Source organism: Myotis lucifugus, unplaced genomic scaffold, assembly GCF_000147115.1.
Source record: "Myotis lucifugus unplaced genomic scaffold, Myoluc2.0 scaffold_618, whole genome shotgun sequence".
NCBI classification, from domain to species: domain Eukaryota; kingdom Metazoa; phylum Chordata; class Mammalia; order Chiroptera; family Vespertilionidae; genus Myotis; species Myotis lucifugus.
This window is the reverse complement of record NW_005871666.1, coordinates 201,825-216,945: the sequence shown is the minus strand read 5'-3', so window position 1 is coordinate 216,945 and position 15,121 is coordinate 201,825.

Sequence of the window (15,121 nt, the reverse complement as noted above, 5' to 3'; positions counted from 1 at the left end):
AGACCTGAAGTGCCCAGTACACAGTTTGTGCTAGAGAAAGGCCAGCTGTTGTCAATATTGCACATCCAGGGTCTGCCCTCCTGGGAACAACAATAACAGAATATAGGGGTTCTTCCCTCCAAAACTACACAAGCAATTCATGACATCAAGCCTTGATTACAGCTTGACTGTGGTATAAGTGACAGGCGATAAACCACATATACGTAAATACACACTCCCTGGCATGCAAAAGTTTCTCATGTGCTTTTGTAGTTCCTCTCTCTGCACCCCACCCCACAGTCATCAGGCAATCACTCATCCTGTCTTTCTTGATAGATTATTTTGCAATTTCTAGAATGTTATATACATGTGATTATATCGTATGCTCACCTTTTGGTATGGCTTCTTTCAGTAAGCATAATAATTTTTTATGAGGTGAAATTCTTATAACAAGATATTAATCCTTTTAAAGTGAACATTTCACTGGCAGTAAAGCCACAATGTGGTTCAGCCACCATGTTACCTAGTACTAAATCTTTTTCATCATCCAGAATAAAACTCTGTACCCAATGAGAGGTTGCTCCTATTCCCCAGCCCCTATCCCTCAAAACCCCCAATCTGAATTCTGTCTCCTTCTCTTTCTTGTCCCCTGTTTTCTGTACCATCTACCCTGTCAGCCTGTATATCTGGTGCCCCACTTGTCCCAATGTCAGGGCACTAATCTAAACCTTCCAGAACTTATTCATCCTCTGAACCCTGTTTCTCACCCCTCACATCCATCTAGCTCTGGGGTAATGGCACCCCAATACCACTGCACCAGCTCCAGTGGCTGCATTCTCAACAGGTAGGTCAGCCCCTCTGTGTTCCTCAGCCCAACCTAAACTCACACATAGAGAGCCTTCCTACATTACACCCCTAGGTGCCTTTGAAGTCATAAAAAGCCTCTCACCCCTAAACCTCCCAAGCTTTACAATTTCCCATCCTGACTTTGAACAAAGTCCAACCTTCCACGACCCCTTCCTATGCTCCCTTCTGCTTATCCACAATCCAACTATGGCCAGGTCTCCAAAATATTCCACCAAATACCCTAGAGGCCACAATGAGCAGGAAACAAAACAGAACCAGAGGAGAGATTTATTTCCATTTTCCTGGTTCTGCCTGTTGACTTTCTAATGCCAGGCATATCGAGTTTGCAAAGCAAGAACAAAAAAAGTGACAAAGAATGAGGACCCTGATATCTGGCCTGAGCTCTGGGTCATGGAGGGCTGGAAACAGGGTCGTCCAGTGTAGGCCTGCGGGTGGCAGACATCACAGGGACGTGTATGTTTACTGGAGTTGTTCTTTTATCACTGAATATTTGTTTAATTCTCTCTGATAGTGTTCTTCGAAGGTGCAGTGAAAATGAATATAGAATGAGAAAACTTTTGATGGTCACTCAGCAGGGCAGTGAGACTGACCTCAACACCACTGAAATAAAAGGCTGCAGAGATTTTAAAAACAGAAGGAATCATAGGCATCTGTGTTTGCTAATTGGATTGACACATAAGCAAAATAAAACTCATTAAATCTTAACAGGAGGGTTTTCATTATTGTTACATTTAAACCTCGCTCACAGATAGGATTTGTTGAGGAGAGAGAGAGAGAGAGAGAGAGAGAGAGAGAGAGAGAGAGAGAAAGAGATATGTGAAAGATAATAATTAGTTGCCTCCTCAAAATGCCTTGACCAAGGATTGAACATGCAAACTTTAGGTGTTTGGGAGAAAGTGCCAACCAACTTGTCCACACTGGTGAGGATAAGCAGGATTTTTTACATCTTGGTTTTAAATGTCCCCACCCAAGTTAAGCTCCTACCCTTCCTCAGAGACTGAAACACAGAAAACAGGAGAATTAAATTTTAGCAGAATGCATCCAAACCCTCTAGGCAGATTTTCTATGAATCATATCACTGGCAAAAAGTTGTGTTTTTTAAAAATATGCTTTTATTGATTTCAGAGAGAGGAAGGAAGAAGGGGTGAGAAATAGACACATCAATGATGAAGAGAATCATTGATTGGCTGCTTCCGGCCCAGCCCTAGTGGGGATCAAGCCAGAAACCCAGGCATGTGCCTTGACTGGGAATTAAACCATGATCTCCTGGTTCTTGGGTTCATGCACAACCACTGAACCACTCCAGCCGGGAGGCAAGAAGCTTTTAAGGAGACTTAGGTGTATATTGAAAGGATAGAAAGGATCTGTAATTACAAATTGCAGTTACATTTGTAAAGGAAATGCTCTAAAAAAATTGAGATAAGAGTCCTAGTCAGGAAGAAAAATTAAAGACTCTGAGGGAATAATGAGGCCTCTTGTTCATAACACAGCTACTTTCTGCACAGTGTAGGCAAACACAACTAAATCCTTTCAGCCAAGTCCCAGTTTGCATTGCCATCAGTTCCTGCAATTTATAAAGAAGTACAAGTTCCCAACCATTTATAAATAGATGCCAAATAGTTGAGAGACTGAACAGAGATGGCATCTGATCTCCCAGAAGGCTGTGCTTCTGGAGTTTTCCATGCAGACATTACATTTCTCTCTATAGTCACCTTCCCTTTGATCAATCGTCAGCTCCAAGGAAGAAGAGTATTTTGGTCCTATCACATATATGCCTGGTGTCATTCAATTTGCCCTGATTAATGACCTAAGTGCAGAGGAATGACATTCACCTTATAGTTTGCTCTGATGCTGGTTTTTCTTTGAAACCTGAGATAGGAGATTTAACAGCCTCTTGAGGTTAGGCAGCCTTACCCTCACAATTCACCTGCAGTCTCTAGCTTTGGGTGATGCCCTCCTCTCAAACAGATTATGAGTTTTCAACAGGTCAAAAATAGCTCCATAAAAGGTGAGGTCATTCATAATTCAGTGGGCATCAGTTTGAACTAGGACATTTGCTAAGACATGGTTGCATTAACAACATACCCAATTCTATTCTATCAACAAAGAGGACAGAGTGCTACTGAATTCATGCAAAAAAGTCTATTTTTATAAACATAAGAATACTCCAGAAGGCATTAGTAATTTTTTGGGACAAGTCAAACAGGGAGACAAAGTCACTGTTGCATCTCACATAGGTGTTCTCTTGTCTATTCCCATCATCACCAGTGTCCTGGCACCCTCCACAAGCCTCCCTGGAAATGTGAAAGAGCTCATGTTCCTGTCAGCTTATCTCTTACTCCCGAGGGTCATCACACAATGACTAACCCTCCTGTGAAGTACATGGTGTCCCCTCCATTGTGGAGATGGCGCAAATGGAACCAACCAAAGAGGGGGTCCAATGTGGAATGTTACATTACGTCCACAATAATGACAATGCCAGCTCACATTTTTTAGTATTTATTGATTCAAAGCAAGTCATCTAAGCAATCTGCTCCAACATAAGAAATCTAATAGGTGCATTTTTATTTTATTTTATTTTATTATTTTAAGAGCATAGGGGAGGGGAGGAGGATCACTAGTACTCCACATCTAACTGTACAGGCACACTTTCAGCGGAGCTGAAGGTGTTGGAGACTTTAAACTGGTAGCTCCCAGCATCTTCTCTCCTGACAGTGTCTATGCTGAGGATTCTGGGGCCCTTTGTTAACTTCATCCTCTCCCTGAGCCACAGACTAGTAGCATTGAATAACCAGTTGGTGGAGCTCTCATATGTGTGGCAAGTCATGACCACGGCATCCTCATTCTCTCGGACTGTGGTGTTGCTGGCTAAGAGTGTGGGCACACTCACTTGCCTTGTGAAGAAATAGAGGGTGAGACTGATTGAGTGTGGGCTTGAGACCTGGGGCCATGCTCTTTCCTCAAAGATATCAGTCCTGACTCTGATGGTTCTGAGGTAATTTGGTTCCACAGTTAAAATTAATTAATTCTAAATGTGCCATCATTCCCCAGACCAAATCTACCTCTCTGAGCTGAAGCCCCCTAAGAAGGAAGGATATGAACCAATGACTGACCTAGGGATCCAAAGACATCTATTAGGGCCACTGGGATTGGAGGAAAATATGAGGCTATGGCTGCAGATAGACCGCAAGTGACTCAGATCAATTTCTCATGATCTTTGTGATTCTGCTTAGGAACTGTATCTCCCTGTGCCTCACCTTCCCCTCAGTGAAGAAAAATGAATATTTGACTGCCAGGCTGACAATGTACTAATCATAAAATATTCACAGTATTTGACATAAATATTGGGAAGGAAAACTGCTCAAATAAGAGGCATTTGTAATTGATGGACTTCACTAGAGAATCCCCGGGCTGATCCCTGGTGGATGAGCAGCTGCCAGGAGCATCTTTTCTCCTGCTCTTCCCTTGGGCACTGATCTTTCTCTGTACTCTCCTAAGTCCCATAGAACAGTCAGATAATAATCTGGGGAGCTAGTCCAGTTGTGCGCTCCACACACAGTCTCAGGTTAAGGAGGGTTCAGCCCCAAATGGTGACCAGCTCAAGAGCCTTGTGAATCTGGCACATGGGAAACTGTTGCTTTCACTCAGCCCTTCACAGAAGGCAAAAGCCAACCTGATACAAGCTCCCCAGGGACTCTTCAATCAGGACATTTTGACAGGGGCTTGGAGAGGGGCTGCCCAAACTGAGTTTCTCTGTGACGAACCCAAAGAGCCCCTCAGGCCAGATCCTTACAGAGCCCTGCAGGTTCTATGTCAGGGACATGATCAGGGAAAGGGGCCCAGGGACCTGGACCGAGACTGGTCTCCCTCTGCTGACGCAATCCCATCAAATTGCTCCTTCTCTATGTGGTGAATGTCTGGGGGGCTGGAATCTGGGAAGGGAACTCTGACCTTAGGATGTTTGTCTCCACTGTGTGTGTCCTGCACTAAATTCCCAAACCCAGCTTGGGACACGATGAAGAGGGGGATGGAGGAGAGTCCAGGGCGGGCAGTCCTGTGTGTGAAGTAGAATTCACCTCACCTGACTCCAAGAGGACAGAGAGTAATCACTCCTGGAAGACAATGAGCTGCCCAAATCCTATTTCTCTTCGTGAATTTGGAAGGAAGGCTACTACGACGTAAATTCTTAGATCCCACACAGTGACCTTTCTTATGATCAGGGATCCTTCAAGGTTTATTTCCTCTTGACCACTGTATTCGGGACCTGTTAGATATACACTGTAATACTATGCAAGAGACCCAATGAAATTATGGTACTTCATCTCTATTCCCCTGTACCAAATAAACCCTGTAACATCGGTAGGCATATTGCGAAGACGTAGAATCACATCCTGCCCTTCAAGAGCAATGGTTGAGACAATAGCAAATTGTGCAGTGGTGGGCGGGATCCACAAGGTTAAAAGGAAGACTGGAAGGGAAGAGAGGAACTGATCAGTATTTTGATCTATGGATTGGGATGGAGAGATGAAGCATTTCTCTTCATCTCTCAGCCTTAGTCTCCATGTGAGTTCCTGTGTGCATCTCCTTGGTCAAATTCAACAACATGGCCACCATGGTTTCAGCACCTCGGATCCTATGCTTCTTGTTTTTAATTCTATTTCCCAACTGTCTGTGTGGCTGTCCTCCTTACTTCCCTCAGATCCCTGTTGACACTCGGTGGCCTTCTTGGAAGACCTTCCCTGACCACGTCCTCTAAAGACCCTCTATCTTTACTCTCTGACCTGTCCCTGCTGTGCCCTTCAGGGCACTTGTGGGTACCTGATGTCACAAGTAGATCTCTTCTTGTTTCCTTTCTCCCCATATAATGTGAGCTGCATGTGGGCTGGGGATTTTGTGATCTTGTGACCCCAGTGCCTGCAATAGGCTGCAAACACCTGTGGGTGAATGAATGAGTGTCCCAAGACTTGTCCACGTCCCATGTTGTATTTTCCCATATTTGTAGCTGGTGGTGGGGACAAGGTTTAGCACCCCTGGTTAAAATGATTCTGGTATCACCTGAAATAAATTGTCATGACTGTGGTCAGTTGTCAAAATTTAATACTCAGGGATGAATAACATAGCAAATGAACCGCAATTGAGGTTTTCCTGCCCCTCACCACTTCCACATGATGAGATATTCCTGTTGCTGAGCCCCCTCTGTCATCTGACTCTACACCCCTATCCTTTCACTCAGGTCCAAAGGGAAGCCCTTCCTTCCCTCACAGAGTGCTGTCCTCCCCAGGAAATCTTGGCCAGTCTCCGACTTCCAACTTCCCTTCCATACCCAGGGATTGTCCCCTCCTTAGCGGGCAGAAGGAGCCCCAGCCAGGGGACAAGTCTCTGTGGGCAGAAGCTGCAGGGAACTCCATGGGGACTGCTGCCTGCTCCATCCCTTTCTCTGAGAGAAGAACGCGAGTTCCAGTAAGGCTCCCAGACACCTCTGTCCAGACTGGTGGGATGTGGTCTCCCTCCTCCCTGTGTGCTGAGCCTCCTGCTGGGACAAGATAACCTCCCTTGTCATGTGGGCCAGGGAGTGGTCAGGGCCCAGGACCATCCCTCTTCCTCCTCTCATTTTTTCCAGCCCTGTTGCCCTTTTCAGTTTACCTTTACTCTGTATTTTGATTCCCATGAAACTCCTGAAGCCTCTGACAACACGAACATATACAAACACAAACTTACACATGCACAGACAGGTGCCCAGAAAGCACTGGCCTGGGGCGTCCAGTTCCTGGTCATTCTCCACAGCTCCCTGTCAGTGCACATTTGACTTTTCCCTTCAGAGGAAGAGGTCTGGGGCCACTTCAGGAAAATTGTCGCAGGGATGCCCCGGCTCTGCATTGGAACTCCTGTGAAACTATGTAAGGATAGGGATGCACAGGTGACATTTTTGAAAGGCTGCTTCAGCAGCTGCCCAGCAACATGGATGCCAGGATGAGACCCTATGACGTGAGGGTGAGGGGCCCTGCCCCTCTCCTGTGCACAGGGAGAGTCTCCACATCCTGATAAAATGAAGATTCTAGCCCTCACAGGTTTGGCTTAGTGTATAGAGCGTCAGACTGCAGACTTAAGGATCCCAGGTTCGATTCTGGTCAAGGGCATATACCTTGGTTGCAGGCACATCCCCAGTGGGCAGTGTGCAGGAAGCAGCTGATCGGTGTTTCTCTCTCATCGATATTTCTAACTCTCTATCCATCTTCCTTCCTCTCTGCAAAAAATCAATCAATAAAATATTTTTTAAAAAATGCAGATTCTGACTCGGCAGGTGTGCGGTGGACCAGAGACTCTGCATCTAACCAGCTCTCAGGGGAGGTGGATCTTACTGGCCTGTGGATCCCACTTGCAACAGCAAAGCTGATGGAGGCACATGGCCTCCTGTGAGGATGACCCTCTCACTCCAGCATTGGCCCCTGCTACAGCTTGGTCTTGGGTCCATAAGCACCACACAGAGAGCCCCACAGACCCCAAACTGCAGATTTTTTCTGGTGGTGACACAGAAACAAAACTGGGCACTGGGTCTTTTCTGTGTTTTAAAATCCACTAGGAAGTTGGGATTTCCTCCCAGCAGGAAGGCCACAGGGGGGACTAGGGGTGAGATGGTGTCAAGCTGAGTGATGACAGCAGAGGAGACCTTTGCTCTATCTCAGGTTGTCACCAGCCTCGTCATTGTTTCCAGAGACAGAGACCACATCACCACGTGTCTCAGAAGGATCTGCAGTTTCCAGGTGTGAAGTGTAAGGTGTGAAGCAAAAACTGTGGTGGGAGCCCAGGTGGCTGGGGGCTCCGTGGTCCTTGGGGAATGTTTTCAATGAGACCCTCCCTCTCTTTGTTAGTTGACCCTCTCCATGTCCTCCCTGACTGTTCGGGCAGCTTCTGTCCTCAGCCTGGGGGACTTTTTTGAGGTCACCTCACCTTACCCATGTGTGATTCTAGTTATGAGTTGGGGAGCACCATAGAGATTTCTGAAAAAGCAGCTGCTCCTAGACCCTGTCAAGGTTAGAAATGTCCAAACCTGTGGAGGATTGTAATGAGTATTTCAGCTGAATTGATGTCATATGACTGCAAACAAGATCTCAAATACTGAGAAGAACAGCAGTTTTATAGCTTATTTTATACATTAAAATCAAAGGAGAAGATGAAAAAAGTTTCATGAAATCTATGGGAAAGTGAGGGAAAGCCTAGTAGGGAGATCTCTAGAAATAAATAAAAAGCAAAATGGAGAAACACATATAATTTTTACTTTGGAGGGTCCAGGAGAGTTAACATTTACAGCAGGTACAGAGGCTGTGCAGATAACCAGGCAACATGAGCGCTCTGTGGTCTTGTATTCTGGTGCCACAGGCTCTTCAATGGGTCTAGGAAGAAAATTTGCTGGAAGTATGTGATGTCAAAGGTATGTTATCCATGATGCATAAGAACAGGGAAAGGGCTCACTTGAGGTAAAGTCTGTCATTTGCTAAGGAAGCTGTGGGCCTGTGACCTGACTACCTGCCATCACCTGCCCAGTGAGGCATTTGTGATCAGACCGCACTGTGCGTCACTGAGCTTGTCAGGCCTGTCATGGGGCCCCCTGGGCTTATCAGGTTCCTTGCAAAGCCTCTTTTTCAATCACATTTTCTGGAAAGAGCAGGTGGGACAGCGCAGGCATGACAGAGGGGCCCAGTAAAATCTGATAGTCAGGGAATGGAAATAGGTCTCCTTCTGCACCTCCTTAGGCAAAGCCCAGTTCAAGTATGGATTTCCTGTGTTTTGTATTTGCTTCTCAATATCACCCCCTGGAAGGCAAAAGGAGACATGCAGGCAATGTCAGGTACTGCACTAGGAACGCTGTCCAGGCTCTAGAAGGTGGAAGCTCACTGTGAGCTCTGATCTCTAGACTAAGAGCCAGACATCTGGGGCTTGGTCCCTGTGTATCTCATGCCTCCTGACTGCATCCAAGGCCAGGCTGAGCCCAGTGAGAGGACTGGCTTTTTCCAGAGTATTATGAGTCCAGTGTCCTGAGATCTGTCCCCTCTGGTTCATCTGCTGTTTCAGGAGGATTTTCCGTTCCAGGTTTTCAAAGCCAGGGCCGGCTGAGGCTCTTTTGGGAGAGGGCGGTGGCCTGGATGGTTGATCCCCAAAATGCCCTTTGTTTCTCATCACAGCATTAGGATGTTGCAACCAGTCCCCTGTGTCCCTGTCTGTCATCTGCTCTAGGCCTCCCCACAGGGCCCAGGTTTTGGAGCAGCTCCACATGGAGTGTCAACTAGGGGACTCTGTGACTTCCTCTGTTCGGGGAGGGGAGGCCCCCGTGGCACCTCTGAGATGGAAGCAACCTGAGATCCTGGGTTCTCCTCTCCCATCCTGCTGAGGAATTTCCCCTTGTTCCCCAGGACACCGTGGGCTTTTGAGATGTCTTTAGGGGCCACAGGCAGCTGTATTCAGACCAAGGACCTTGGGAATGGGGAGTCATCCCCTAATTTCCTCGAGCAACCTCCTGTCTTGGTAGAAACTCTATCTTGGATGGAGAACTCAGAATGTCTGCCAGGTCAGTGATCTGTGATAAAAGGAAGAACATGGGCTGCTTTCCAGTCCCTGAAGAGATGAGGGATGCGGAGGGCTGTGATTTCCTGGCAATGAAATCAGAGAGGTCTGACCTCTCACTGTTAGGAGATTCCTGTCCCCCTTCCTGACTGTAAGTGGGGTAAACACCTGGCCCTGGGACATTACAGTGTTAAAAGGGGCTGTGGCCTCCTCCCATGCTGACACCAAGGCCTTCGTGTGGATAAGGAACATGATCTGACTGCAAGTGTCACACTGTGTGACCGGCTTCCATTATATGGCTTCCCTCATCCATTTAATGAGTGTTTACTGAGTGTCTGTGGTGTGTGCGGTCAGGGCTGGGCAATGGGAACACCACAGAGAGCAGGGAATACGTGGGCCCTGGGCTCATGGACTTTAACTTGTAAGGAGAGACAGGCTCTAAGATAAATGTTCCATAAACATTTGTGTAGAAAAGTCTTCCACACAAGGAATTAGGTGCTTGTAAAATTATCAAAGGGCTAGAGAAATAGAAGTTGAAGAGTTGCCAATGGTAGGTGGGTTTCAAGGTCACGCTGGCACAGCCCCTCCCACAGGTAAAGAATTAGCTGTGTCTGCCAGAGGCCACCCATAAGACCACCCAGTAGCAGAAATAATAGGCCCATCTCCTTTCCAGCTTCCAAATTACAAACAAGTGCATCTCAGGATGAGTTTAATTCACATCTGAATTCTCATCCCAAGGAAGGGGATAATGGAGTATTTAAACTTTCAGTCTTCCTGGTATCAGAGGGACCATGGAAAGGGGTGGAACATAAATGCCATGTGCCAATACATGGCATGTCTGAGACCACATGCAGGTTGTGGGACTCTAGGCAAGTGATCCCACCTCAAAAAACTTCAGTTTCCCTATGAGATATGATAGAAAGATATTTGGTGTTATTTCCTGGTTCTTAGAACTGAGCAACAAAAAATACTTGGAATTTTCTCATTTATTAGTGTTGATATAAGTGTCTTTTGTGATGATGAAGAAACTGACAGGCCCTTGGATAGATGCAAGGTAAGGGCAGGTCACCATAAAGGCAAAACCTTGCTTAGAACGTGGAATTTCCGTGAAGAGATGAGGGTACGTAAAATGTGTAGGAATTTGTGGCTGCCAATGTAAGTAGTGTTTAAATCTGTAGATAATTTTTATGAGTTCATTTAAGCCAAACTGACGAAAATTGCTGGAAATCCAAAACTGAATAGACTGAGAAAATGCTTCAGAGAATGGGAGTTTTACTTCTTATTTTATACATTACACTCAAAGCAGAAAGCGTAAGGGGTTACATGAAATCCATTGGTGAAATATCAGAAGGCGGGAGAAAGCAAAGTGGGGAAATCTCTGAGATTTGATAAAAAGTGAAACAAGTAGACACATACTAATTTTACATGGGTGGGTGCAGAATAGCTAACAGTTAACAATTAACACGATGACAATAATAATGAGGGGTTCTGCAGTGCTATAGGTAGTCTGGAAATAAAGAAATTACACAAACATTCCATAGGTATGCTATTGTCGACAGGCTCCATTAAACTGAAGATTGGCCTTTGTTAGGGAAGAGATTGGCCTAACACATGACTAAACACCATGGCTAGCTTTTGTTTAGAAAATGTTCATTTCAGACAATCCTATGTGGTTACTGTAAGTCTCTGAGTTTGTAAATCCTGCCACAGGCCTCCCCTGAGCCTGTCAGGTTGATTATGTGGCTCATTTATGTCAACACATTCATATTTTCGTCATAAGTCAATCTAAAGGATGCATTAATGACCAACATTTTGATTAGATAATGTGCTCCCACAGGGCTAAGAAGGCTCAATCCTAGGAAGTCTTAGAGTAAGCATTTGTCTTGCTGAGCAACCAACCATTGGGGATGAGCCAAGACTGTAACATTGGATGGAAGTCAAGGCTGAATTTTCTTAAAAGTGAAAAGCAGGTAAATGGGAGGCAGGAAGGTTCCATGGGACTTCACTAAAAAACCCCCACTCTGGATTATTTCTAACCTATAATCCAAGTTTTACTCTCTTTCTCATTTCTCTGTGTTTTGCATCTAGTATGACATTTACTCATAGTTTGAGAACAAACTCTACAACTCTTCAATTAATATAATCTGACCAGGAGATCGGTTCCCATTTTCTATGGTCCCTATATTTCCCATTGGAAATGCTCAAGTGCTATTCATTATTAATCTGATTCCTGCTAGTTTTACAATTGGAAGTTATAATCTTAAGGTATATACAGAAACAAGACTCTAAGAACACAATGCTATAAATTACAATTACCATCTAAACATTCCAAAGTCAAGGAAGACAGTAATGTTTAATCAGTAAATTTCCTATGTCTCAGCAGCTATTATAGAGGGCCTTGTATGTAAAGCTTCTATTTTAATTAATATAGTTTAGTAATCCTGGCTAGGTTGAAGTGTAAGCTTATTCCCATAATCACGTTCTGGCATTCTTAAAAAAATATGTTTCTCAATATTTCTTTTCAACCAACTTTCTAGATCTTCCCATGATCTTCTTGATTTATCGCTTTTTAGTCATTCAAAAATAACCAACTTATGAAACATGCTCAAAGTCGCTAATCATCTGAGAAATGCAAATCAAAATGACAGTGAAGTACCATCTCACACTGACAGAATGACTATCATCAACAAATCAACAAATGACAAGTGCTGGCAAGGATGTGGAGAAAAAGAAACCCTCGTGCACTGCTGGTGGGAATGCAAACTGGTGCAGCCACTCTGGAAAACAGTATGGAGTTCCTCTAAAAATTAAAATTGGAACTTCCATTTGACCCAGTAATTCTACTTCTAGGAATATATTCCAGGAAAACAGAAACACCAATCAGAAAAGATATATGCACCCCTATGTTCATAACAGCACAATTTACAATAGCTAAGATCTGAAAACTACTTAAGTGCTCAAGAGCAGACGAGTGGATTAGAAAACATTGTTACATCTACACGATGGAATACTACGCTGCTGTAAAAAAGAAGGAATTCTTAGCATTTGCAACAGCAAGGATGGAACTGGAGAACATTATGCTCAGTGAAATAAGCCAGTCAGAGAAAAATAAATATCACATGACCTCACTCATTTGCAGAATATAATGAACAACAAAGTAATGAACAAAAATAGAACCAGAGACATAGAAGCATCGAACAGACTGTCCAAACGATGAGGGAAGACGGTGGATGAGAGGGTAAGAGATCAACCAAAGGACTTGTATGTATGCATATGAGCATAACCAATGGACACTGACAGTAGAGGTGGTGAGGTCATGTGCTGGTGGGTGGAAGTGGCCGGGGAGAGGTCAATGGGAGGAAAAGGAAACTCATGTAATACCTTAAACAATAAAAAAATTAAATTTCTTTAAAAGCATAAAAGTGCTTTTAATCTTAAAAAAAATAAAAAAATAACCAACTTGCCCAGCCAGTGTGGATGAGTGGTTGAGCACCAACCCATGAACCAGGAGGTCACAGTTCAATTCCCAGTCAGGGCACATACCTAGTCTTTGGGCTCCTTCCCCCGCAGAGGACTTGCAGAAGGCAGCCAATCTATGTATGATTCCCTCTCATCATTGATGCTTTTCTCTCTATCTCCCTCTCCCTTCCTCTCTCTTAAATCAATAAAAATATTTTTTCAAAAAACCTACTGATTAGGAAAAACTACTTACTTTTAATTCTCTTATAAAACAAATACAACCCATTCCTTTCCTTTGAAATAGCATTCCTTCTAAATTTCAAAATGTTACCAGAAACAGAGCTAGGTCCTGAACTCATTTGCTTAAGGCCGGCCTGCAGTGTGTGGGTTCTTGATTTGGTTCAAGAAATACTTTACAACATGAGTTCAGGTGATTTGAAAGTATGTTTTTTAAAGCTTGGAACAGTGAAACAAGGAAAGGCTTAGGATAGAGCCAGTAGGAGGGAGACTAGGCAGGACTGTTTGGGCTCTCTAGAAACATGGGAATGAATTGAGTCTAGGGGGGGGGTGCTGTCAGCTCACAGGTAAAAGAGTTTGGTGGACAGGTCAATGGAATTAGTCCCAGACAAGCTGCTGCTGCCCATTGCTCCCCTGGTTGCAAGATTCATGGGGACCTCATAGAGATTAAAAGAAAGAAAATTCACGCAAAAAAGAGATTTGGGGGGTGAGGGTGCCACAAGGAGGGCACACCCTGGCTTCTTTGTCTTGAGCGATTTTATTTACTTTCCAAAGGTGGGGATTTAGCAGAGGTCTCAGGGGAAGATCTCAATAGAATTTTCATCAGCTTTCCAAGATGTCCCTTTTAAGGGTCATGTTCTCTAATAATGGGTCAGTGCCAGGGAAGGCAGTCTAAACCTCATTATCAGCAATATTACAGGGAAGGGAAGGCCTCCCTGGGCCAGTTTTGCCCATTACTAGGCACACAGAACTCTCCACCCTGATGGCCTTCTGCATCTGGCTGTAAATTGCTTGTCCAGTTTATTCAGCTGTCTGTCTCAGTTGCCTAATTCCACTTGCCAAGGAATTTTCCTACCTTCTTACTATCCTGTCTCAAAAAGAGAAAACATAAGAAAGTATTATTAATAATACAAAAGTTATCATATATACCTTTAGTCATTATTAAAAATCGGGCTATATATACAATGTTTGAGAAAAGTCCAAAGAACAAGTGTAATTATTATTATCACTAGTATTCACAGGCAGGTAAATATAATCAATTTGTAGTTGTACAGGCATTGTCGGTGTCTTGGGATAGCTGTCGATCTCTGAGGTCAGTGACCTCTCATTCTCAAAAGTCTTTGTTCACTGTAGGTGGAGGCAAGTTTCAGAGACAGGGCAGATGTCCATTTGTGGTTGGGCACCTGATAAAGTCCCTTCAAACAATGTTGGGCAGTCTTTCATTGATGTCTCTTCCAATTGACAAAATAAGTCACGGTCTTTGAAATCTTCATGCGCTGAGAGCACTCCTGTAAATAAATGTCACTAATTTATCTCTCTCTATAAGCTGGTTAATAAGTTCTTCATAATAATGCAGAATGTCTCCTTTTTCATAAGGTTGATTCATATGTCCTTTCATGTAGGTACATGGGGTTACTGGAGTTTACTTAATGAAGAGAAAATCTATGTGTTTACCAAAAAAGGAGATTCCAGGTTGAGAAGAACCATACGGAGGGCTTGAGGCCAAGGGAGATTAAAAGCTTCTGAAAATTTACCTAGTTGAGTTTTAATTATGTCATTTGTATATTACACCAATCCAGATAAATGGAGTTATAAGTACAATAAAAAGACTAGTAGAATAGGCCAAATATGAGAAATGAATTGTATTTTTTGAACAGTGAAATGTGTCCCTTAGTCACTATAACTCATCGGGAATTCCCCAATAGGCGTTAATTTTCCCAAATCATAATTTACCTTTTTAACTGTTGTTGTCCTTCAAGTAAATGCCTCAACCTAGTGTGAATAACATACAAATCACAACTAACACATATTCATATTCCTGAGATGGTGTCACTTGGGTAAAATCCAATTACCATCTTTAAAAGGGATCTACAGGAAGTAGGAAATGACCTTGGGGTTCATGGAATGATTTTCCAGGGTTATATTTAGACAGTAAAACATCTGCTACACACTTTGCAATCTATAGAAGGAAAAGGAGTGACATAAAATCCAGTAGTTACAGATTGGAGAGGTAGAAGAA